This window comes from Oenanthe melanoleuca, chromosome 5, assembly GCF_029582105.1.
Source record: "Oenanthe melanoleuca isolate GR-GAL-2019-014 chromosome 5, OMel1.0, whole genome shotgun sequence".
Classification (NCBI taxonomy): Eukaryota; Metazoa; Chordata; class Aves; order Passeriformes; family Muscicapidae; genus Oenanthe; species Oenanthe melanoleuca.
The window spans coordinates 8555309-8582059 of NC_079339.1; the positions used below are offsets into that span (position 1 = coordinate 8555309).

At 48.6% G+C, this 26751-nt stretch overlaps 1 long non-coding RNA gene and 2 pseudogenes across 1 annotated transcript in view; 2 read left to right on the forward strand and 1 right to left on the reverse strand.

The window, feature by feature from the left end:
* Nucleotides 1–705: 705 nt before the first annotated feature.
* Nucleotides 706–2318, reverse strand: LOC130253606 (mas-related G-protein coupled receptor member A1-like; annotated as a pseudogene).
* Nucleotides 2319–4618: 2300 nt separating this feature from the next.
* LOC130253433 (mas-related G-protein coupled receptor member H-like) lies at nt 4619–8295 on the forward strand (annotated as a pseudogene).
* Nucleotides 8296–12735: 4440 nt separating this feature from the next.
* LOC130253481 (uncharacterized) overlaps nt 12736–26751 on the forward strand; it is a 33368-nt gene continuing 19352 nt past the window's right edge. The window contains exons 1-2 of the long non-coding RNA XR_008840562.1: nt 12736–12781; nt 22682–23127. This is a non-coding gene — a long non-coding RNA (uncharacterized LOC130253481). The remainder of the gene's footprint in view (nt 12782–22681; nt 23128–26751) is intronic.

Here is a 26751-nt window from a genome sequence, read left to right on the forward strand (position 1 = left end):
AGGTCCCTGTCTCATACCAGAGCTCTTCCTAAGGCACATACCTGCAGTGGTTGGGATGTTGTTGACACTGCCAAGATCTCCTCATTCCTTCTGGAAGAGACCTGGGCAGCAGGTATCTCCTACCCAGGAGGGAGTTGTCCCTCCTTTTCCCACTGCCTTAAATCCAGGGGAAATCATGGTACCACTGCTTCTGGGAAGGTAAGAGAAAGTGAAAGCCGTTAGTGCTGAGTCAACATTTGGGCACACAAGAAACACATCATAGCAAACATCCCGCAAGCATTTATTAACAGACTTGTTAATAATTAACAGAAAAGGTAGACTTTGACATCTAAGACAGTTTTTTACTTGCTCACACCGGTTTTCCTGTCCAATGGAATGTAGAAACTTTTCTTGGCACATCTTGCGAAAGAACGAACTCAGCCAGGGAGTCCCTCCCAAGACAAGTGCAGAAGGATCATGATTCTCCAATGAACTTTTTCTATTTTCAAGCACCTTCCTTGTCTCCAGGGTGGCCCAGGCCACTCCCTACCTGAGCTTCCTGTTTTCCACGGAATTCTAGAATGGTTTGGGTTGGAACGATCCTTAAAGACCATCCTTCTCCAACTCGCATGACAGCCCACTATCCCAAACTGAGTGTGCATTTTGGGGAAAGCCTTCCAGGGGCTATCCCAAACACCTGTACACAAGCCTGTGAATGAAAACTCAGTGTGAAGCCTCCACAGGGTCTTCCCATGTGTCAAGACCTGATGGAGATGGAGAGGATTTGCCCAGGAATTGTTCTGCACTGCTGTGCTGAGATCTCTTATCCACCTGCATGCTGTTTCTAAGTAAACAAACCATGGAAATCCACTGGGAAAAGCTCTCAGCCTTGGTGACTCAATTTGATTATTCCACAGGGTATAAAAGCTCATTTTAGAGACAGAGAAAGCAATTCTAATTCAGACCTGTTGAATAGGAAAGACTCAAAGCAAAGACTTCAAAACAAGAGGTTTCCTGGGTGTCCCTTCTCATGGCAGAATGGTTGGAATGCAATGATCTCTAAGGTTCCTTCCAACCCAAACCAATCCATGATGATTCCTCATGTCATTCAGCATCCACCCCCAGCAGGAGTTCCCCTGCTGCACAGAGCACCACCCTCACAGAGCTCAAGGAGTTTTGGAGACTACTCTCAGGCAAAGGGTGAGATTGTTGAGATATCCTGTGCAGGGTCAGGAGCTGGACTCCATGATCTTTGTGGGTTCCTTCCAACTCTGGATATTTTATTGTTTTATTTTATGATGACACAATTTAATGATGATTCGACTTGATGATGATTCCACAGTGTTGTCCCTATTCCCTGGCTCTGGCACATCCTCAAAACTCCTCTGGAAGGCAACACTGCCAGAGAGGGTGAATTCCTCTGCACAGCTCCCAGCCAGGAAGTAAATCAGAGGATGGGCACTGCTGTTGGCACAGGAGAGCGGGAGAGAGGTGCTGAGGGGAAAGACAGAGAAGTCAAACACTCTCAGCAAGAGCCAGTACCCAAAATGAGTTGTGTAAATAGGCAAGGAGACGTCAGGCAGCAGGAGCAGGGCACAGAGATCCCAGGGCGCTATTTCCATGAGCAGCACAGGAGCCTGGGCAGCAGGGAGAGACCAGAACAGGTCAGGGTGAGCACTGAGAAGAGGTAGCTCAGGACCAAGGCCATGAGCACTGAAGGGTGGAAATAGAGAGTGACAGTGAGCAGGAAGGAGAGGAGCCAGAGCAGGGCACACAGGAGCACTGGAAAGGAGCTGGGAGTGGTAGCTGGGCCAGCAGGACACTGGGAGGACAAACAGAGCTGTCACAGCACTGAAGGCTGCCAGAGAGCAGATACCAGCAGGGAAAGCCAAGAGGATGGTGACATTCAGCCCAGATGTCACTGCCCTGTCACGGGCCCAGCTGGTGGCAGAAGCTCTCAGGGACAGAAATACCCCCAGGGTGATGGTGATGGAGAGCAGGAAAGTGAAGACAGCCATGGCCAGGGTGAGCACACAGATGGTGATGGGGTTCCTGTGGCTGCAGAATCTGAAGGGCCAGAGCACAGCTCCATTCCTCATCATTCCACACAGGCACAGCAGCAGGGTGACAGGGACTGTGCTCCAGTGGCTGTGGTCACAGTGGGTCCACTTGGAGTGGCTCCCCTCACTCCAGCTGCCCTTGGATGCCTTCCCAGCAGGCTGGATCCAGCAGGCAGGGCTGGTCCCTCCACAGCAGAGGACAATGTGCTCACAATTGTGACACCTCTGCTGCTTCTCCTTCCCCTCACACAGCTGCAGAGGTGACAAAACAGAGACCATAGAAACCCTGAAAACATAGAAACCCTGAAACCATAGAAACCCTGCTGTCCCCCAAACGTGGTTTTTCCCATCTTTTCCCTCCCACAGCTTCCATGTGGAGCAGCACAGGGACAGGAAAGGGACAGGACAGATGGCAAGCAGGATGTGAAGACTGGTCTGGCGTGACAGACACAAAAGCCAGGGAGATGCCTCCTTTCTAGCTGTGGACAGGACACAGCTGGAGGAGCAAAATCATTGGAGAAGGAAAGAATTGCCCATGGAGATATCATAAAGCAAATGGCTTTGGGATGGATCTGGCCTGGATTCTCAGGTGTTAGCTGATATCACTGAGCTGCTGGATTCCTTCAGCAGGACACTCATTTCAATATTCCCTCCATGTTCCCAAGAGGTTGATAGCTTTTGGTACCCTACAGACAGCAATTCCCTGGAAAAAAAAGGCATTACCATGTTCCCGACAAGGAGGAGGCACTGACTAATTTGAAATAGAGTCTGACTTTGTTTCCACTTGCAGCCTGGAAAACTTCTCCAGAGTGGACTCACATCAGCTCACACACACCAGCTGCTGTCCCTGGGTTGGGATCTTCAGAGGTTCCCTGCAATGGTCACTTGGGAAAGGGGAGCAAAGCCCACAGGATGAGCCTGAAGAGTGTCCGGCCCAGGGTCTGTCCCAGCTCCTGCCCACCCCCTGTTCTCTGTGCTGGCTCCTGTTCTCCAGGGCTCTCACAGTCAGGAACTATTGCAGAGCCTGTGACGGGATCAGGGCTCCGCTTCTAACCTGCTCTTGACTTTCTGCAGGAAATGAGGAATAGGACAGAGTCTCAGCCATGAGACCTATGGCAAAAGCAGTTTGTCTCATGTCATCTTCCTCTTTCATTTTATTTCAACTCCAACTCCAAAATCTTGTCTTTTGTACTGCCTAAACTTGACCCCTCTCTTTCCTAGGGTGGAGCCTTGGGGGCCTGCAATACAAATGTGCAGCTAAACTTTGATTTCTAGTTCCAATCTAGTTCTGCCACTTGTATGCCACAGTTTCAGTGGTACTTCAATTTGACCATACAGTTTCCAAGAGGATTCATGGAATGATAAATTCTGTGCGTGAGCTGGAGCACAGGCACAATGCAGAGGGATGATTTAGGATTTCAGCAATGTCATTGCTTCTGTGAAGAGATGAATCAATGCTACTGTCTTGGCAACAGCACTTAGAAAGTTGCAGGTTTCATTTGGGTTATCTTCTACACTCCCCTGGCAGTCAAACAGCAACATACAGTGAATTCCAAGGAAATCCTGGAAAGCTGAGGTGAGATGATTCCTACTCAGGCTGACAGGCCTCAGGGATCTGGGATGCTCCTGCTGGAAACTGGCACATGTGGTGGCCCTGGGACCAGAACTGTCACCTCTCTTCCCTGGTGACACCGCACTTGTGTCCACAGCTATGGAATCTCACATCCCCTCACCAGGCCAGTCCTTTCAGGTGCAAACACTTCATAATCCATGAACTAAAGGGGCTTCTGAAGAGTTGGAGAGGGACTTTGGACAAGGCCATGGAGTGACAGGACAAGGAGGAATGGCTTCTCACTACTGGAGGGTGGGTTCAGGTTGGATATTGGGAAGAAATCCTTCCCTGTGAGGGTGCTGAGGCCCTGGCACAGGTTGCCCAGAGAGATGTGGTCAGGTAAGAACAACCACAAGTGCTTCCAAGTCTGAGGAGGAGGAGGATGTGTGTTGCAGCCTGGATAGCTGTTGAGATGGTTGCAGATAAAGAAGCCTTTGTATGGGTTCCACAGAGATGTTTATTTCAGCTGCTCATGTGGATAGTGCAGGGTCAGAGGCAAAGGCAAAACTCTGGTGAGGGTCCAGGTTCAAGGACATCGCATGTTCAGGACGGGGGAACATCACAGACCAATTACCACTGGACATGGGGGTGGCAAAAATGTAGGGTTAGCATATGGGAGCCAACAGAGAAACAGGGTGGGAGTGACCGAAAGACTGAGGGACAGGGACAGGTTGTGTGGCCGACAAGGGGAACAAAATAGGGGTACATTGCCATGACAGAACAGGGTTTGCTATGAGAGTAGCATCTTGTGTCTCCCTAACTATGCCCTTTAGGGTCTCCACAGATGAGTTCTAATGAAGGGCTGGAAAGAGGATGACAGCACCCCAAAATCTGGTCTCTAAAGACCTTTCATTGCATCATTAAGGGAATTGGCAGAAATTAATGTGGGCTCTCAGTAGTTATAACCTGGCTGCAAGCAGCTGATTGCTGTCTTTCCCTTGGACTATGTAAGCCTGCAGTAGAATTCTTGGCTCAGATATGATTTCTTGAACCCAGGGTGGGGTTTGGCAACAATTCTGGAGCTCTTCCCAGAATGGGAGTTGATTCTGAAGAGCAGCCAGATTTTTCAAACTGCTGCCAACAGTGCCAGCACCACCAGCATTCCAGTGCCACCAGCACCACCAGCATTCCTCTGCTGCTGGAGGAACAATGACCTCTCAGGGGAGAGAAACAAGGAATGGTAGAAATCTGTTGGGAATAGAAAGGCAGTCAGAGAAAGGACATTCTCCTGGGAAGAAATGTTTCTTATCAGGAGGAAATGCAGAGCCATTCACAAAGACAAAGGGCACTTGCTTTGTGGCACAAAAAAAAAAAAAAAAAAAAAAAAAATCAGTAGCCTTAAGACTGTGGAACTCTGATATAGTCAAAGTTGTAAAATAATTTCCGAATGCCCTGTGAACCCCACTGAGCCTTGGGGAGCAGGTACAGAGACCAGCCAGAGGGACGGGAATGGCGAGCACCTGGTGATCTCGGCACTTTCTCCTTCATGTTAATGACCTGGGAGGACACAGTTTAGGACATGGATTCCCAAAGGAGAACAGCTATCAGGAAGCGCTGCTGATCTGCACAGATCCCATTTGCCTGCTGCTGCCCCTAAATGAATAGGTCAATGGAATGTTTTCCTTCCTTCTTCCCCACATTCCTCCCCTCCAGCAGCTGCTCTGTTCCTGCCACCCTCTCCCAGTAACCACAGTGCCCTCCCCAGGTCCTTCCTCCTCTGCCCTGTGCTTCCCTTCTGCTCTTCATGCCAAACAGCCCAACTCTCCCATCTCCCTTTCCCAACCCACAATTTGCAGTGTCTTTCTCCCCTGCACATCTCACTCCTCCACACTGAATCCTTCCCACTGCAGGGAGCTACTGAGGAGCTGCATGGTCCATCCCTGGATTCTCCAGTCACTGATTCCCACCCACTCTGACAACCAGAGTCAGGGGCCACATCCCACTGCCTGCCCAGTGTCCATCCATGGAGGTGACCACCATGTACCCATCTTCCGTCTCACCTACCAAGGGAGATGATCTCTGTGAGATAAATGTCACCAGCGTGGCCATACACAGTGTGACACTGCTCATCTGCCTCTGTGGGCTGGCTGGGAATGCAGCTGTCATTTGGATCCTTGGGTTCCACATGCAGAAGGACACCATGAAACCCATCACTGCCTACGTCCTTGACCTGGCCATCATCAACTTCCTCTTCCTCATCATCATGCTCCCCTCCACTCTGCTCTTCCTGCTGGAGGATTTGTCCTGCTCTCCCATCATCCTCCCAGGGTACATAAGGTTCCTTTTGCTCCTCTTCGTGATGTTCTACAGTGTAGGGCTGTACCAGCTGACAGCCATCAGCATTGAGAGGTGCAGGTCCGTCCTCTGCCCACGTGGGTGCTTCTTCCACCTTCCCCAGCACCTGTCATGGGTGGTGGTGAGTGCTGTGCTCTGGGCCCTTTCCATCACTGTCATCGCTGCCATTTCTGCAGTGACTTCCCTGTGCCAGTCCCAGGAACACAAGCACTGCAGGGGGCTCTCATCTCCCTGTACACCCTCAACTTCCTTGTCTTTGCTCCATCAGTCATCATTTCCAGTGCAATCCTCTTCATTCATTTCAAGGGTAGCTCCCAGCAGCACCAATTCAAGAGGCTGGACATCATCGTCTTCCTCGCTGTGCTCTTCACTCTCCCCATCAGTCTCTGGAATTTCCTGCAGCAGTTGGGCTACACCACTGTGTCCCCCCAGGTTGTTCTCCTGTATGCCTGCATGCACAGCAGCATCAACCCCTTCATCTACTTCTCAGTAACAAAGTGCTGGAGGTTCCGCTCCATGGAGTCCCTCAGGGACTGCCTCCAGAGGGTCTTTGAGGGGCCAGAAGAAAACAAAGTCCACAGGAATGATGCCACTATGGAAAGTGGTCCATTGACCCCATTGGACCCTTCAACTGCAGACTCTGGGTGATGGTACAATATCTAGGGAATTGATAATGCATTGTTTTAAATCACCATTCTATTATTTGTGTATTACTAATCGCCTATATTTTCTAATTTTTTTTTTGCTTGGTGTGAATTTATTGTTTTGCCACAAGGATTTTGCTTTTTATGTTGCATTTATGTTCAATAATTGGAGACACAAGTTGTTAAAAATCAAAAGAAGAGGGAATATGACCCCTCAAGAGTGTTTAAATAATGCAATATTTATACTAATATTTTGAAATTAAATGAAATAATATTTAACCCATATTTGGCAGAGCGACACTTCTTTGAAGATTTACATGTGCAGAGGCAATTTATAAAAGATTCTACGTAAAGATCTTTAACTGAGTGTACAATGATGAAGCCTAGCTGATTTCCTAACCTAGGGAGAAGGTATGCACGTCTTCTATCACCAACAGGTCCAAAGTCACCTCCTCGTCTGAACAAATGTCGATCACCTTTAAAAAGAATGAGGCCCAGAGAAAAGAAAAATTACTTCATTGGCATCCAACCCTGACACTGACAACTGAAGATGTGTGATTTCACCCACTGGGTATTGCCTGGAAGAAGAACCTCATCAGCATCTGTTCGACCTCTAGCAGACTTATGAACTTAGTAGATGGATTAGAAATTGAATTAAATTGGCTTATATGTATTAGGCATTATATTATGTATTGTTATGGTTATCCCTTGTATTTTACAGTGCGTGAAAAAATTAATAGACAAGTCACTTAAGAGTGTATTTGTAGTTCAAAGGAATGGGGGAGATGTAGGAGCTAAGAAAAAGAGTACTGTGGATTTAATTAGCCTATGCAGTTTGATAACCAAGATGCCTTGGCAAGAACAAACAGAGCTTTGAAGATTACAAGAAGATTGGATCAAGACTGGCGACAAGAAAGAAGATTGAATCAAGTAAAAATCTATTTAATCAAGTTTGTCTGTGTGATGTTTAACCCACTGAATATAGTAAAAATTTATTAACCTTTCTAAAAATGGTATATAAACATATGTAGCTCACAGTAAATTCATATTCGAATCACAAGTCAGTAGTACGCTGTTGGAGTCAGTGAGTCAGGGTTCTCTCTGAATTCTTCAGAGAGAAATCAGAGTGCAGGGATTGAATTAAAGCCTTTGAATGGATTGACGAATATTAAGTCACTCACACATAAAGTAGATGTTTAAGTAGAAGTAAGTTAGTAAGTTTTAGGATGAGTTCTAATGCTTTTAGTAAGTGAAAGGTTTCAAATGCCAGAGTAGTAGTACGAGTTCTAGTGGAGGTTGAAACATACTGATACCTTCAGCAAGAGGCTGCAGGCCCACAGCTGTAGTCAGGACTTAGACATAATAGAGCTATAGTAAGAATATTGCTGACATTTTTAGATAGAACAAGATAGGTTGTATGAGTAGTCTTATACATAACTTGGTGTGCTAAGAAACTAGAATTTTAAGAGTTTAAGGAGTGGTGGTCTGAGTTTGCATCTTAGCTTGTTGGAAAAATCCTATATAAGAGGGGAGAGTTGTTCCTTTTAGACATGGCTTTTGCCAGGGCTTTTAGCCATTCGCTTATTGCCACTGCATTTGCCATTGCTTTGCCATTGCTTTGCCATTGCTTTTTGCCATTGCCTTTTGAGACTGATGTGCTTTGTAATAAGATGTGCTTTGTAATAAATAACCATTTTAACTATTAGCTGCTTTGCCTATTTAAGATAACCCGATGAAGCAGGAGCCAAGACCTCAGAGTAGGAGCCTAAGAGCTCGAGAGTTGGTGCCTTAGAGGACTGGAGGTCGAGAACCTCACAGTACCCTCACAACCGTCGGTCTAACATCTTGTCTCTTGAACTGCCTGAACTTGCCACCTGTCCTGGGGTGCAGCCTTAGGACTCTGCAGTACAAATGTGCTGCTAAACTTTGATTTCTAGTTCCAGTCTAGTTTTGCCACTTGTATGTCACAATTTCAGCTAAACTTCACCTTTAACTGGCAGTTTCCGAGAGGATTCATGGAAGAATAAATTCTGTGCATGAGCTGCAGCACAGGCACACAGCAGAGGGATGATTTAGAATTTCAGCAACGTATTTCTTCTGGGAAGAGCTGAATCAATGCTGCTTTCTTGGCTACAACCCTTAGAAAGTTGCAGGTTTCATCTGAGTCATCATCTACACTCCATTGGGAATCAGACAGCAGCCTACAGTGAATTTCAAGGAATTCCTGGAAAGCTGTGGTGATATGATTCCTACCCAGGCTGACATGCCTCAGGGATCTGGGATGCTCCTGCAGGAAACTGGAACCTGTGGTGGCCCTGACACCAGAACTGTCACCTCTCTTCCCTGCTGACACCGTGTTTGTGTCCCCAGCTATGGAACCTCACATCCCCTCACCCGGCCAATCTTTGCAAGTGCAAACACTTCATAATCCATGAACCAAAGGGGCTTCTGGAGAGGGAATTTGGTCAAGGGCATGGAGTGACAGGACAAGGAGGAATGGCTTCCCACTGAGAGAGGGTGGGTTCAGATTGGATATTGGGAAGAAATTCTTCCCTGTGAGGGTGCTGAGGCCCAGGCCCAGGTTGCCCAGAGAGGTTGTGGCTGCCCCATCCCTGGAAGACTCGTGGCCTGGTTGGGTGGGGATTAGAGCTACCAGGCATAGTGGAAGGTGTCCCTGCTGGCAATGGGAAAGTATGGGATCTGGTTAAAACAACCACACGTACTCCCAGAATTGAAGAGGAGCAGGAGCTCTGCTGAAGGGCTGGAAGGGGGTTCACAGCACTCTGGTCTCCAATAGCTTTCATTGCATCATCAATGATATTGGCAGTAATTAGGGTGGGCTCTAAGTGGCTCTGGTTGCAAGCAGCTGATTGCTGTCCTTCCCTTGGGCGGTGTGAGTCTGCATTAGAATGATAGAAATGGGTGTCCATGGCCCAAGGGTGCTCCCATGAGCCAAGGGGAGTTTTGGCAATGATTCTGGAGCTCTTCCCAGAAGGGGAGTGTTTCTCACAAGCAGTCATATTCCTCAATGGCACTGCCAGTACTGCCAGCATTCCAGTGCCACCAGCACCATGAGCATCCCTCTGCTGCTAGAGGGACAATGACCCCTCAGGGAAGAGAAATGAGGAACGGTAGATACCTGTCAGGTGAAGGAAGGAACTTGAAGAAAGGGACACTCCCCTGGGAAGGAATGTTTCTAATTAGTAGGAAATGAGGAGCCATTTACAAATATAAAACTACTTGCTTTGTGTTGGAGAGGGAATAGAGAAATCTTATTAGTGCCTAGCAAGTAGTTCTGAAACAACAGATGAAATTGAGATGTTAGCATATTTTGATATAGATGCTGAAATCAGTCATGTGAAGGTTTGAGGCCTCTTTCTTTGGTTAGATGATACCAAATGCCACAAATACCCAAGAACCAACAGACATCCTGTTCCAAGCCTGGCAGGAAAGGTCTGAAGATAAGGGTTACAGATAAGAAAGCCATAAAACATGGTAATTTAGTAGTTTCTATAGTTTGCATGCAAATATTAGGAAATTAGTATATTGTATTAGATTGGCTATTAGAAATTAGAATATTCATTATAGAAGAATACTTACCTTATTGTAAACGGGAAATCTCTCTCTTGCTCTCTCTCACCCCCTTGCTTTTTTCTCTTACTCTCCATGCTCCACACTCTTTCTTACACCCACACCCTCATAATTAACTGCAAACTTGAAGAACAGAAAATAGTAAGCTCGTGAGTCTGTCCAGCGACTGTCCAACAACCCGAACCCCACAGCTTTGTAAGAAAAAAAATCAAAATATATACCTCTGATGGAGTGGAGCTCTGAAGTAGCCAAAGTTGTAAAACCATTTCTGCCTGCCCTACGACCCCACTGAGCCTTTGGGAAACAACACCAGGACAGGGCACAAAGAGAGAGACAGAATGTCCTGGGTTGGTGTTTTGTCTGCTCCTCTCCCGCTCCCACACCTCGCTGTCTGCATGGAGCTGCCGCCGGTGCCCTTTCTCCCCCCTGGGGGGGTGGTGCCCCGGGGCTGGGCTTGCTTGGCTTGCCCGGCTGCTGCTGCCCTGCTGCTGCTGCTGCTGCTTGCTGCTGCTTGCTGCTACCCCAGCCCAGCTGCTTTTGCCCTATTGCTTCTGCCCCGCTGCTGCTGCTGCGGCTCTGCCCTGGCTGCTGCTGCCTTCCCCTCCCCCTTCTCTCCTTCAGCTCCAAGATCTGTACCGGCTCCGGACGGGACCTGAGCATCAGAGACTGCCTCCGGAGCCTGCCCAAGAAGCTTCTCGCCCTTCCCAGCAGCGACCGTCTCTCACTTTGGTGAAAACAGTTCTTTTGTCATCTGGGATTGTACTTTCCTGTTGCTGGGAAGTGTTTTTTTCTTGTGTTTGTTAATAAACAAGTTTTTCCCACTTTTCCCCCCGAGTAAAATTCTCTCCGAGCCCAGTGGGGGGGGAGGAATTGTGAGGGGGGTTTAGTCTGGGGGGCTCCTTTGGAGGCTTTTCCCCAGTTTTGTCCTAAACTTGGACACAGAAGGACAGGAATGGGGAACTCCTGGTCATCTGGAGGGACAATGACCCTTCAGGGAAGAGAATTGAGGAATGGTAGAAACCTGTCGGGAGAGGGAAGACAATTGCAGAATGGGACATTTTACAGGGAAGTGAAGTGTCTCTCATGAGGAGGAGATGAGGAGCAGTTTGCAAAATATTTCATCTGGAGCTTTTGACAAAAGTCTCTGTCTGTAGCAGAAAAACCCAAAATAAGTTTCTCTAGTGAAGTGGAGTTCAGAGATAGCCAAAAGTGCAATTTCTGACTCCCCCATGACTCCACTGAGCCTTTGGGAAACAACACTGACATAGGGCTTGGAGAGGACACAGCAGGACAGGACTGGGGAGCTCCTGGTGATCTGGGCACTTTCTCCTTCATGTTACTGACTTGGGAGGAACTACTTTAGGACACAGATCCCAAAGGAGCAAGAGGTACCAGGAAGTGCTGCTGGTCTGCACAGGCCCCCTTTGCCTGCTGCTGCCCCACAGTGAACAGGTCAGTGGAATGTTTTCCTTCCTCCCTGCCCCACCTCCCTCTCCTCCAGCAGCTGCTCTGTTCCTGCCTCCCTCTCCCGTTAGCACAGTGCGCTCGCCATGTCCCCCCTCCTTTGTCTTGCGCATCCCATCTGGATCTTGCCATTGAAATTGGCTGAAATGAACTTTCTAATACAATGGGAAGTATTTGGAAGCAGGAATTCTTTACCTGCACAGGACACACAGGAGGATCTCTCCCTGATCTGTGTGTGTGGTGAGACTTTAGAGCAGGGGTTTTATCCATTATACCCACACATAAATGTTAAAAAGTTCTTGTCTAACACATAAGCGTCATTTTCATAGAATTCATTTTCATGTGTCAGCTTCCTACCGGAAGTACTTTTATCAATCTGGAGGATCCTTCAGAGGGTTCTCTGGTGGTCATATTCACAAAATGCTGCAATATTAAAGATTGCCTTGAACTTTTCCTTTGGCCTTCATTAAGGTCAAGTCTCGCTCCCACCACCAGCAACCCAAGAATCTCGACATTGTTATCTGCCTCATTTAGCTCTTCACTCTGCCCCTCAGCCTCTGGAAATTACTGCAGCTTCTCAGAGATACCATTTTCACCTCCCAGGTGGCTTTCCTGCTCATCTGCATCTACAGCACCATCAACCCCTTCATCTACTTCTTGGCAGGGAGCTGCTGGAGGCACTGCTCTGTGGGGTCCCTCTGGCTCTCCCTCCAGGGGATCTTTGAGGAGCCAGAAGAAAATCCTGCTGATATCAATGATCCTGCCATGGAAGCTGTGCTCTGAGTCTGGTGATTCCTACTCCTGCACTGGGGAAGGACACTGGGTCAGTGCCTGAGGGATTCCTTGAGCCACCTGATGAATAAATATCCACAGTGTCACCCTCCCTGTGCTGGTTCATCCCCTCCCCCTTCCCAGGCTGCACTGAGATCTGAGAAATGCTCCTTAGGTATCTGCCTTGAGGAGCAGCCCCTGGGCTCACCTCCTCTGCAGCTCATCAGAAACACCCTCTGCTCCCAGGAACTGCTGCTCTCCAACAACCTCCTGGGTTTTATTTACAGCCTTGAAAATTATTTCACTTCCCTGAATGCCATAACATCCTGTTCTCACACTTTCACAGAAAGTTGCCACCCCAAAATGTGGCCAGGATGAAACTTCATTGTGACAGAAGCCCATCTCTTGGGGCCCTGTAAAGAACGGTCCAAAATAAGACCATTGGAGCTCTCCCGGCCCCCAACAGTTTTGACCAGAACCTCCCTGGGAGTGGGGCCTCTCCCAGCCGGGATCTCTCCCGTTTGCTGCCCTCGGGTGATCCCTGAACACCGACGGGTCCTGGGCCGATCCCCCCACTGCTCGAGGCTCTGCCCTTGGCACAGTGAGGAGATGCAAACGGATCCACAGTGAGCATTTCCCTGCCTCCAAGGGGAATTTCTCACAGGGACCTTGCCCTGACTCTGTCTGTCTGCACACACGTGTACATCTGCCATGGCAAATGTGGGAGCAATGCTGCTCTCTCAGGTGTTTTAGTACCTGAGACATCTGAGTGAGTCAGGCATGTAAGCCAGGTTATATCATGAGATATCTTTTCAGCTAAATGCTGATAAGTGTTATTGCTTGGCTAAATTGTTAATTTTAAGGTGTAAGGGCATAATGTCTGGGAAAAGCAGAGACACTTCTCATGCTCCTAGGTGGAGCAGGGCAGCAGTGGGACTTTCGTAGGAAAAAACGCAGCCCCAGGGCGGCACCACAGTGCCCTCCCCAGGTGCTTCCTTCTCTGCCCAGAGCTTCCCTTCTGCCTTTCATGCCGAACAGCCAAGCCTTCCAACATTCCCCTCCCAACCCACAATTTGCAATGTCCTTCTCCCCTGCACATCTCACTCCTCCCCACTGAATCCTTCCCACTGCAGGGAGCTGCTGAGGATCCACATGGTCCATTGCTGGATTTTCCGACCACTGACTTCCATCCACTCTGACCATATCCAGGGGCTACATCCCACTGCCTGCCCAGAGTCCACCCAGGGAGATGACCACCTTGTCCCCATCTCCTGCCCAACTCACTGAAGGAGATGATCTCTGTGAGATAAGATGTCACCAGCGTGGCCATGCACAGTATGACACTGTTCATCTGGCTCTATGGGCTGGCCAGGAACAGAGCTGTCATCTGGGTTCTTGGCTTCCACATCCAGAGGGACACCATGCAGCCCAGCACTGCCAACATCCTTGATCTGGCCATCATCAACTTCCCCATCATCATGCTTCCCTCCACTCGGGTCTTCCTGCTGGAGAATTTGTCCTGCTCTCCCGTCATCCTCCCAGCATACATAAGCTTATTTTTCCTCCTCTTCTTGATTTCCACATCCTAGGGCTGTACCGGCTGACAGCCATCAGCACTGAGAGGTGCAGGTCCATCCTCTGCCAATATTTGTTGCAGCATGCAGTGCTGGTCAGAGTTCCATGACCTCCCCATACAAGCAGCCTTGAAAGGACATCCCTGTGTCACAGTCACACCTGCACCTGCTGAGTGATTTCAGCTCAGTTGTAAGCTGCTGCTGAGGGCAACACCAAAGAAAGGGACAGGAGCCTTCATATGGAGCTCCACAGAGATCTTTATTCTTCTTCCACAAAAGGATCCACGGACAAGGACAGATTCAAAGGTCTGTAGGAGCAGGGGTTATATGGGGAAAGCAGGGGGCAGAGTAGACTACCAGGGCCAATGATCTGAGTATTCAGGGGCGGAATAAAGGAAGAGGGCCAATGGGGGACAAAGTATCTACATACAACTGAACAGCATTGTGCGACAGATTATATCTTTACCATAACCACAGAGGAGTTTGCCTAAGGGTTACCTCATCAGGGAAGAGGACTAAACCTCCCATCTTCAGGACTTTCCCTCCAGGGAAGGGCAATGGCCTCCATTGGGCCCTGTGCCTCTACAACTCTTGTTTGTTTATTAAAAACTCTTCTCACAGATTTTGTAAGCAATGAACTAAGCAAGATTACATGAGTAAAATGATAAAAACAATAAATAAAATTAACAAAATGTCTTTAATGAAAGAAGGTGCCCATCCCTTTAATCCCCAACCTTCAAAGAGTTCTCCAGCCAGTCTTTATTTTTCTGCCCTTTAATGTCCTTCACCTGATCTTTAAAAAACTGCATGCTCCTGTGGATAGACTTGCTGTTTGATGTTGAGGCAGCACAGTCCTTCAAACTCCTGGCAACCATGACCATGGGCAAGGAGCAGAAAGTCAATTGCTGCTCAGTTCTATAAAGTTGTATGCCTGGTGGTTTCTTCGTCTTCAAAGAGGGTGTTGAATTATTTCAGTGTTGCACTGGGTTGCTTACCAAGCTAGCACCCCACCTGAGTAAACTTGCTGAGGGCCTTTGCTGTGGCCACTCACCGTAAAAATAGAAAGAATGCAACCATCTTTCCTTTATTCCAATTAATAATTTCGGCATTACAATTTTCATCAAATTCAACATATGATCACTTTTGGTGGACCAATTGGGTTTTTCTCTGCCGATCCTGAATTAATGTGATGTTTGGGGTGAGGGTGGTAAGCTGGCCAAGGGTGCAGAGACCTCCTTGAAGATAGGAAGGGATCCCAGGCAAGGCTCTGTTCCCACAGATGAGGAACTCCTTGGGGAGCACCCTTGGATTGGAAGTGGACAAGGATAGCATGAGGCTGGTGTAATTGCACCAATGGATGGAATAAATTTTTCAGATTGGGTTCACTACATTTTTACAAGAGACTGAATAAACTCTGATTCAGGTAGAGGCTGAGGTGGTCGCCTGTAATGAAACTGAATACAAAAAGTGGCCTTGGTGGACCCCAATAGATCCAATTCCTGTGGTTCCTCTGGTGTAGCAAAATTGTTGTCCACTCATCCCAGGTGTCCACTGGCTTGGGTTCCTTACCTGCAGAAGGATAATCCTTTGCTGTTAATGGAATTCCCACCAGGCACTGGAGAGTGGATCACTGAGATCACTCATGGCCAGGCATAAACTGTCCGGTTGAACTGTCTTCACCAGGGTTACCCAAGCATTATGTTTAGGTTGAGGGACAATTATCCAGGTGTGATTGGTGGGGCAAAAAGCCTCCAGAGCACTGTGAGGATGGCATTGCAGCAGATAACCTTTCATTTTTGCAGGGAATGAGTCATCTGTTGAGGTAAAGACAGACATTATTAGATCTTTGGGGTAAGGAAAAGGAATAATTTCTTTCTTCTTCCTGTAACTTATGTGATCTGCTTTCTCGTCTCCCCTTTGCTTGAAATAAAAACATACAAGGCAGGGGTGTTGGGGGGTAGGTTGTGTAGGGAGGGTCAAGGGAGAACATGGACTGGTGTGGGAAGGTAAGTATAACAAAGCTAAGTGTAGGGGTAAAGGGGGTATAACTGGGGATAGAAGCAGTGGCTAGGGAGTGCATAGCCTGTGGTTTGCATTCTTGTTCTCGAGGTAGAGTTTGTTTTGGATGTAAGTGTTGTTGGAGATTGGGTGACGGGATGTTCTGGTCTTGACAAGAGCTGTGTTAGGCGACATTTCCATCTCCAGGGAGTTTGTCCCTGGACTTTCAGTCCTATAGTGTTGGACTCAGTTGTATTTTTGTTAGTTTCGGTGGGGGCAGTGTTTGTCGGCCCTAAATACGGTTGAATGAATTTCTCTGGGAGCCATCTTGAGCCAGATGGGGCTGACACACAGGCATACCCCCTTCCCCAGGAAATCAGTGGAAAAGACTCTGCTATTTGTTGGGTCTCCTGGTCTTTGATCAGCACCAGCGGCTTCTCATCAAGCTTGGCTTGGGCCAAATTTCAGCAGTGCCAGAATACAGGGGAGGTCAGCTCAGGGAAAGAGCAATTTAGGAAGTTTATCACATACAGAGCCTTACAGAGTCTCTCAGTGGGGGACATGGTCTCTGTCCCTCCCCACTGCTGATCATGATGGTTCCATGGGTCCTTTCCACAATCGATTGCCCTTTGGGATTGTGAGGAATGCCTGTGGTGTGCTTAACCACCCACTGCTTGAAAAAATATCCTAATTTGCAGGAGGTATAAGCAGGCCCATGGTCTGTTTTTATTTCTTCAGGGACTCCCACAGTGGCAAACGCCAGGAGAAGATGCTTGATGGTATGTGCAACATCTTCTCCTGCGTGGGCCAAACCAAACACTGAGCCAGAAAATGTATCTACTGAGATATGAATGTATTTCAGTCTCCCAAAAGCTGGGAAGTGACTTGCATCAGTCTGCCAGATTTGGCAGTTGTTCAGGTCTCTGGGGTTGACCCCAGAGCCTAGGGATGGCATTTGGTACAACTGAGAATTTGAGCAAGTGGCCATGACAACACCAGCCTGGTCTTGAGATAGGTGGAACATGCGCATGAGTGCTGGGACATTTTGATGGAAGGTAGTGTGGGACATCTTCACCTGGGCAAAGGTGTCCAGCCCATTTGCTGACTCAGCCATCAGGGCAAGTGCATCTGCCCTTCATTTCCCCACTGCAACAGCACCTGGGAGGTCAGTATGTGACCTTACGCGGATTATGTGGAATGGATGCTTCCTGTGGGAGATGAGGTGAATTAATTTAGAAAGCATCCTATACAGATTTGGGTTAGAGACCTCTTTTAAATGTGAGTGTTCTGCCCTCATAGCCACACCTGCAATATTTGTTGAATTGGTGACCGCATTTATAAGTTCTGGAAACTTCTCAAAAGTCCTGAGAACAGCTGCTGATTCTGCAAGTTGTGGTGATTCTTCCACCACTTGGACATCAGCCTCCCACAGCTGTGTCCTGGCATCCTTCCAAGTCATTAGTGACTTGTGGGAGGATCCTGAGCCATCGGTAAAAATGGTCAGAGCTTTGAGAGGTGTTTTTTACTTTGACTGATTTTGGGGACCAGATTGAAATTTGAAGTAAATAATTTGTGGCTTGGGTAGTGGATTGAAATTTAGGATGGGACAGGATGGGACGGGACGGGATGGGATGGGGCGAGATGGGACGGGATGGGACGGGATGGGACGGGACGGGATGGGACGGGACGGGACAGGACAGGACAGGACGGGACGGGACAGGACGGGACGGGACGGGACGGGACAGGATGGGATGGGATGGGATGGGATGGGAGGGACGGGACGGGACGGGACGGGATGGGATGGGATGGGACGGGACGGGACGGGACGGGACAGGACGGGACGGGATGGGATGGGATGGGATGTGACAGTGGGGTGGAGATGAACTTTTCCTTTGGCCATGTGCTCTTGCTTCTTGTTATAGAATTCACCCCAAAAATGCTATATGCCTCCCTATCACTTCTCCCACTGGCTCCAGCCATGTTTATGAGCCTGGGTCCACATCTTTACAATCTTGTATCTTTTTGCCCAGTTAGTCCTTAAGCAAGTTCAGGGGTGTTGAAAATGTTTATTCTTCCTTATTTATCAATGCCCTGCCAACCAGCCCAAACCATGCACCTCCTTCTCCCACCACACCATAGGCACCACCCTCCTGCCCTGCTCAACTCACTCCTCCCCACAGAATCCTTCCCACTGCAGGAGCTGCTCAGAAGCTGCATGGTCCATCCCTGGATTCTCCAAGCACTGATTCCCATTCACTCAGACCACTTCCAGGGACCACATGATGAATCCACTGTGTTGCCCCTATTCCCTGACTCTGGCACATCCTCAAAAGCCCTCCGGAAGGCAACACCAAGAGAGTGGATGAATACCATTGCACAGCTCCCAGTAAGGTAGTAAATCAGAGGGTGGGCACAGCTGTTGGCACAGGCAAGCGGAAGAGAAGGTGCTGAGGGCAAATTCAAATTAGTCAAACACCCTCAGCAAGAGCCAGTACCCAAAATGGGCAGTGAATATGAGCAGCATCCGGCACGGGGTCTGTCACAGCTCCTGCCCAACCCCTGTTCTCCGTGCTGGCTCCTGTTCTCCAGGGCTCTCACAGACAGGGAACTATTGCAGAGCCTGTGACGGGATCAGGGCTCTTCTAACCTGCTCTTGACTTTCTCCAGGAATGAGGAAAAGGACAGAGCCTCAGCCACGAGACCTATGGCAAAAGCAGTTTCTCTCCATGTCAGCTTCCTCTTTCATTTTAAAGCAACCCTAATCCAAAAATCTTGTCTTTTGTCTGAACTTGCCCCCTCTCTTTCCTGGGGTGGATCCTTAGGACACTGCACTACAAATGTGCAGCTAAACTTTGATTTCTAGCTCCAATCTGGATTTCCCACTTGTATGCCACAATTTCAGTGGTAGTGATGCTCACCACACAGTTTCCAGGAGGATATAAGGAATAATAAATATTCTGTGCATGAGCTGGAACACAGGCACAATGCAGAGGGATGATTTAGAATTTCAACAAGGTCATTTCTTCTCAGGAGAGGTGAATCAATGCCGCTCTCTTGGCTACAACCCTTAGAAAGTTGCAGATTTCATCTGAGTCATCTTTTACACTATCCTGGCAGTCAGACAGCAGCCTACAGTGAATTCCAAGGAATTCCTCTAAGGCTGTGGTAAGGTGATTCCTACCCAGGCTGACAGGCCTCAGGGATCTGGGATGCTCCTGCTGGAAAGTGGCGCATGTGGTGGCCCTGGAACCAGAACTGTCACCTCTCTTCCCTGTTGACACTGCATCTGTATCCTCAGCTATGAAATCCCCTCACCAGGCCAATCCTTTCAAGTGCAAACAATTAATGATCTATGAGCTAAAGGGGCTTCAGGAGAGTTGGAGAGGGACTTTGGACAAGGGCATGGAGTGACAGGACAAGGGGAAATGACTTCCCACTGCCAGAGGGTGGGTTCAGATTGGATATTGGTAAGAAATCCTTCCCTGTGAGGGTGCTGAGGCCCAGGCACAGGTTAACCAGAGGGTCAGGAATAAAAAACCACAAGTGCTCCCAAGTCTGAGGAGGATGAGCTCTAATGAATGGGTGGAAAGGGGGCCACAACACCCCAAAATCTGGTCTCTAATAGCTTTCTTTGCATCATTAAAGGAAGTGACAGTAATTAATGTGGGTTCTAAGTGCTGATAACCTGGATGCCAGTAGCTGGCTGCTGTCATTCTCTTGGCCTGCGTAAGTGTGCGGTAGAATTACAAAAAAAAAAAGTTCTTGGCTGAATTGTGCTTTCTTGAGCCCAGGTAGGCTTTGGCAATGATTCTGGAGCCCATCTCAGAATGGAAGCTCTTTCTGACAAGAAGCCAGATGCTTCATTGGCACTGCCAGCACTTCCAGGACTGCCAGCATTCCAGTGCCACCATGACCACCAGTATCCCTCTGCTGCTGTAGGGACAATGATCCCTCAGGGAAGAGAAATGAGGGCTGGTAGAAACCTGCCAGGAGAGGGAAGGCACTTGGAGAGTGGGCCATTGTGCAGGGAAGAAATGTTCCTCATCTAGAGGAAATAAGGAGCCATTTGGAAAATATTTCCTTTGGAGCTTTTGCAAAAAATACTCCCTATACAGTAAAAAAAAAAAAAAAAAAAAAAAAAAAAATCACAAGATAAATAACTTTGAGGAAGTGAAACTGACACAGCCAGAAATGCAATTTCTGACTGCCACATGACTTCACTGAGTCTGGGAGAGTAACAGTGGGAAAGGTCACAAAGAAGAGTCAGAAGGACCATAGTGGGAGCTCCTGGTGATCTGGGCATTTTATTAATCATCTTGAGGACCTGAGAGGATCTACTATAGGACATGGATCCCAAAAAGCAAGAGGTACCAGGAAACAGTGCTGATCTGCACAGACCCCCTTTGCCTGCTGCTGCCCCACAGTGAACAGGTCAGTGCAATATTTTCCTTCTTCCCACCCCCATGTTCCTCTCCTCCAGCAGCTGCTCTCTTCCTGTCACCCTCTCCTGGTGACTACAGTGCCATCCTCTGGTGCTCCCTGCTCTACCTAAGCTTCCCTTCTGCCTTTCCTGCTGAACAGCCCAGCCCTCCTGTTATAAATACAAACGTAATCAAGCCGAATTAAATATGATTACAATAAGCGATATTTATTTTGTGACCGAAACAGGGTCCTCGATAGCCACAACCGCAAAGGAACAGCGCCGAGCCGGGGGTCGGCGTCGGGTGAACACACAATTATTCGAACTCTATCGCTCCGAATCCCCAAGTGTTCACAAACAGCTTTGGTTAGTCCAGTTTTTATACGGTTTTTCCTTGCCCGAGGCGGAGGTCTTTGTCTTCTCTTGTCGTTCAACATATTCATGTAGTTTTCTTTCACCGCGTTGGGCTGGACAAAACCATATCCTGGGAGACGATGAATTCTGATGAGGACATTCCCTGGTTTTCGGGAAGGTGACATGGAGATGTATCCTGTCGATCTCCGTTTACGGGAAACCAGGCATTCAGATGTATTTTTTCCATGGCGTTGATTAAGGGCGGTTATCAGGTCCTCGTAGCTTGGCTGCCTCCCTAGACAGGGCCATCTCCGCTGCGGCTAGATCTATTTGTTAATTTGAGCTATCCTACTTTTGTTGGATGTCACAATGATATAATCAAGTGACCTGTGTCTTTACCGTCTGTGGTTTGGTTTTAGCCAAATATTGCTTTCTTTACACTACTATATAATTCTTACACGGATTACATTATATTCATCCATTACACCTCCCATCTCCATCTCCCAACCCACAAGTCCCACTGTTCTTCTCCCCTACACAACTAACTCCCTCCCACTGAATCTTCCCCACTGCAGGGAGCATCTGAGGAGCCCAATGGTCCATCCCAGGATTCTCCCATCCACTCTGACCACAGCTAGGGGCCACATCCCACTGCCTGGCCAGTGTCCATCCATAGAGGTGACCATCGTGTCCCCATCTACTGCCTCACGCAGTGAAGGGGATGATCTCTGTGAGACACGTCACCAACGTGGCCATACACAGTGTGGCACTGCTCATCTGCCTCTGGGGGCTGGTTGGGAATGGGACTGTCCTTTGGCTCCTCGGCTTCCACTGTTTGTGCAGGAATAGCAACACCCGTTACATCCTCATCCTGACTATTTTTTACTTCCTCGTCTTTCTGGTGCCCTTCAGTCTGCTTTTCCTGCTGGTGGACTTGTCCTGCTCTGCCATCATACCCTTGCAGTACGTGTGGATGGTTTTCCAACTATCACTGATGTACAACAGCCTGGCACTGTACCTGCTGACAGCCATCAACATCCGGAGGTGCAGGTTCATCCACTGCTGTGTCTGGAACTGCTGCCACTGTCCCCAGCATCTCTCGAAGGTGGTGTATGCCCTGCTCTGGGCATTCTCCATCCTTGTCTTGACTCTCTTTGCCACAGTCGCTTCCCTTTGTGAGTCCCAGCTATCTGAGAACTGCCGAGTGTCTCTCATCTCTATGTACACCTTCAACCTCCTCCTCTGTCCTCCCTTCATGCTCATTTCCAACACAATTCTCTACATTAAGGTCAAGTCTGGCTTGCACCAGCAGCACCCCAAGAATCTCGACATTGTTATCTGCCTCACTGTGCTCCCCCTCAGCCTCTGAAAATTCCTGCAGGAGTTCAGCTATACCATTTTCTCCTCCCAGGTGGCTTTTCTGCTCAACTGCATCCACAGCAGCATCAAACCCTTCATCTACTTCTTGGCAAGGAGCTGCTGGAGGCACTGCTCTACGCAGTCCCTCCAGTTCTCCCTGCAGGGGATCTTTGCAGACCCAGAAGGAAACCCTGCTGGCATCAATGATCCTGCCAAGGAACCTGTGCTCTGAGTCTGGTCATTCCTCCTGCTGCACTGCTGAGGGACACTGGGACAGTGGGTGAAAGATTAAAAAATGAATAAATATCCACAGTGTCATCTTCCCTGTACTGGTGCATCCTCTCACCCTTTCCAGGCAGCACTGGGATCCGAGAAATGCTCCTTAAGTATCCACCTTGAGGAGCAGCCCTGGGGCTCATCTCCTCTGCAGCTCATCAGAAACACCCTCTGCTCCCAGGAACTGTTGCTGGATTTTATGCACAGCCTTGGAAATTATTTCACTTCCCTGAATGGCACAACATCCCTGTTCTCACACTTTCACAGAAAGCTGCCACCCCAAGGTAGCCAGGATGAAACATGGTTGTGACTGAAGCCTGTTGGGAGTTGAGTGTTTTTCTATTACTGTGTCAATTTAAAGAATTTTTCCCATTATCATGCCAATGGAGCTGGCCGGTTACACCCTGAATATTTGACGACTTTAAACAAAAGAGGTAGGTGGGATCGGCTTGGAGAGTGGCACTCGTGCTTCCAAAGGGGACTCGTGTTCCCGGCGAGCTCGGAGAAGGATCCCCCTGGTCTTGGAGCCACGCGGCCGAAGGCAGGAGAGCCAGACCCTCTGCGATCACCTGCCCTGCATCTGCCCCGCTGCAGCCTCCTGCCTCTGCAGACACAGCGAATCACCCGGACACCAACAGTGAGCGAGGAGCTGCTCGCTCCAGCCCGTTCCCACCCAAGATCGGCGCGGCCGCTGCCGCCCCCTCCCACCTCCGCTCCTGCTGAGAGAAATGTGTCCACAACTAAAGAAAGGACTGGAACCGAGTTATCTGTTCTGTTTTGTTAGTAATTTTAACAACTGCTGTTGTTTCTGCTGGTACAGTTAGATATATTAGTAAAAGAGCTGTTATTCCTACCCCCTTATCTCTGCCTCAGAGTCCTTGATTCAAACGTTTACAATACTTGGCGGGAGTGGATTTCAGGTCTCTGTTTCAAAGGAAAACTTCTGCCTTTATTGGTAGATACCTGTCCTTCAAACCAGGACAAGCCCATCTCTTTGGGCCCTGTAAAGAGCAATCCAAAAGGAGACCATTGGAGCTCTCCTGGGTCCCAGCACTGCTGACCAGAACCTCCCTGGGAGTGGGGCCTCTCCCAGCCGGGATCTCTTCCATTTGTTGCCCTCCTGTGATCCCCGAACGCCGACAGGTCCTGGGCCGATCCCCCCACTGCTCGAGGCTCTGCCCTTGGCACAGTGAGGAGATGCAACTCCCCATCCACTCTGGCAACCACTGCCTGGGGCCACATCCCACTGCCTGCCCAGAGTCCACTCATGGTGCTGAGCACCATGTCCCTATCTCCCATCTCACCTACCAAGGGAGTTGATCTTTGTGAGACTGATGCCCCCAATGTGGCCATAAACAGTGTGACACTGCTCATCTGCCTCTGTCGCTTCTGCATTCTGCAGGAATGCTGCTGTCATCTGGTTCCTTGGGTTCCACTCCAGAGGGACTCCATTAAATCCATCACTGCCTTACATCCTTCCTCTGGCCATCCTCACCTTCTTCTCCCTCATCATCATGCCCCCGTTCACTCTGCTCTTCCTACTAGAGGGTTTGTCCTGCTCTCCCATCATCATCCCAGCAGATATAAGCTTCTTTTTCCTCCTTGCCATGATGTTCTACAGTGTACTGCTGATGGCCACAGCATTGAGAGGTCCAAGTCCATCCTCTGCCAATGTTTGTCACAGCAGGCAGTGATGGCCAGAGCACCACAACCTCCCAAGGCAAGTGTCCTTGAATGGATGCCCTGATGGCACAGGTACATCTTTCCTGCTGAGTGATTTCAGCTCAGTTGTCAGCTGCTGCTGCAGGCAACATTGAAAAAAGGAACAGCAGCTGTCATATGGGGTTCTAAAGAGGTCTTTATTCTTCTTCCACAAAGGGGTCCAGGGACAAAGACTGACCAAATAGGTCTGTGGTAGCAGGGGAAAGCAGGGGGCAGGGTAGGGCAACAGGAACAATGATCTGAGGATTCAGGGGTGGAATAAAGGCAGACGGCCAATAAGGTACAAAGTAACTACAAACAACCAAACAGCATTGTGGGAAAGATTTTGTCTCTACCATAACCACAGAGGACCTGGCCAATGGGTTACCTTTTCAGGGGAGCACAATAAGCTCCTTGTCTTCAACGCTTTCCTTCTAGGGAAGACCCATGGCCTCCGTTGGGCCCTGTGCCTCCATAACTCCCCTTTATTTACTAAAATAGCTCTTCCCACAGATTTTTATAAACAATGAACTGAACAAGGGAACATGAGTAAAATGATAAAAATGATAAATAAAATTAACAAAATGTCCTAAGTGAAAGCAGGTGCCCATCCCTTTAATCCCCAACCTTCAGAGAGTTCCTCCAGCCAGTCTTTATTTTTCTGCCCTTTAATGTCCTTCACCTGATCTTTAAAAAACTGCATGCTCTTGTGGATAGACTCACTGTTTGATGTTAACTTGAGGCAGCACAGTCCCTCAAACTCCAGGCAGCCATGACCATGAGGGAGGAGCAGCCTCCCACATCTTCGTCCTGGGATTCTTCCAAGTAACTACTGACTTGTGGGAGGACCCTAAGCCATCGGTAAAGATGGTCAGAGCTTTGAGAGGTGTTTTATTTTGAATGAATTTGGGGACCATATTGAAATTTGAAGTAAATAATTTATGGGGAGGGAGGGAGGGAGGGAAGTTGGAGAACGGAATACTCTTCTGGAAAGAAGTGTTTCTAATTAGGTGGAAATTAGGAGGCATTCACGGATGTTTTAAGCAGGTAGTATGGTGTTTTCCTCTCACAAATGTAGAATGAATATTATGTGTGTTACCATGTTAAAAGAAGATCTGTTCAGATGTGGAGTTTTCCTAATGTGAGTGCTGTGTTCATGTTGAATGCTGTAATGCTGATCTCTGACCATGGTGTGGAGCTGAAGCCACAAAAACTGCACAAGCTCCAGGAAGGCAGGATGAAGGAGGAGCTGTGTCAGAGGAGTGGAATATGTTTGAATGTGGGGCTTGGCTTACCAGGGGCTTGGCTTACCAAGAGTATGTAAGGCGTGTTCCTGGTGTGGGCAGTGTGCCTGTGGCTGTGGCTGTGGTGAGCACCCAGAGCTGTTCCTTTTACATTATTAACTCCCTTGTTGTAGTTCAATAAATTTTTTGAAATTTTAAGAAGTGTGGCATTGTTTCTCACAACACTTGCTTTGTAGGGAAAAAAAAAAAAAAAAAAGAAGATCAAGAACCCAAAGGCTGTGGAATTCTGATGCATCCAAAGTTGTGAAATTCCTTCTGATTTCCCTGTGCCCTCACCGTGCCTTGGGAAACAACAGTGGGAGACTGCACAGAGAGACCCAGCAGGATGGGAATGGGGAGCTCCTGCTGATCTGGGCACTTTCTCCTTCTTCATGTTCCTGACCTGGGAGGAGCTGCTTTAGGACATGGATCCCAAAGGAGCAAGAGCTACCAGGAAGCTCCGCTGATCTGCACAGAGCCCCTTTGCCTGCTGCTGCCCCACAGTGAACAGGTCAGTGGAATGTTTTCCTTCCTCCCTCTCCCACCTCCCTCTCCTCCAGCAGCTTCTCTGTTCCTGCCACCCTCTCCTGGTGACCACAGTGCCCTCCCCAGGTCTCAGGTCCCAGCTCCTCTGCCCTGTGTCTCTTATCAGTATCCTGGCATTGAAACTGGCTGAAATAAACTTTCTAACACAATGAGAAGCATTTGAAAGCAGGAATTCTTTACCTGCAAAGGACACACAGAAGGATCTCTTCTTGATCTGTGTGTGTGGTGAGACTTTACAACAGGGGTTTTATCCATTATAACCACACATAGATGTTAAAAAGTTTTTATCTAATGCATAAACATCATATTTGTAGACTTTATTTTCATGTGTCAATCTCCTACTGGAAGTATTTTTATGATGCAGGAGGATCATTCAGAGGGTCTCTGGTGGTTGTATTCACTGAGTGTTGCAATATTAAATATGACCCTGCCTTGAACTTTTCTTTTGGCCCTGGGCTCTTGCTTCTTGTTACAGAACTTGCCCCAAAACCACTCGAGTCCTCCTTATCAGTTTCTGCACTGGCTTCAGCCACATTTATCATTCTGTGAGCACATTGGAGCTGGGCTTTCCTCCTCCCTCCTGGGTTCTAGAACCCTATGGCCAGGAGGAGCAGAGACACTGCTGGGGTCCCAGGTGGAGCTGGGAGCAGTGGGGCTGTCAGGGGAAAACAAACAGCCGTGGGTGGGTTCTGGGGTGTCAGAGCAGGGTGGAGGGGTCAGGAGAGGGTCAGAGGGGATTTTGAGGGGTCTGGATGCTGGGAAACCCAGAGGAAAGCAAAGCCTGACAGGCCACGGTCAGACTGGGGGAGCGGCTGCCCTCTTGG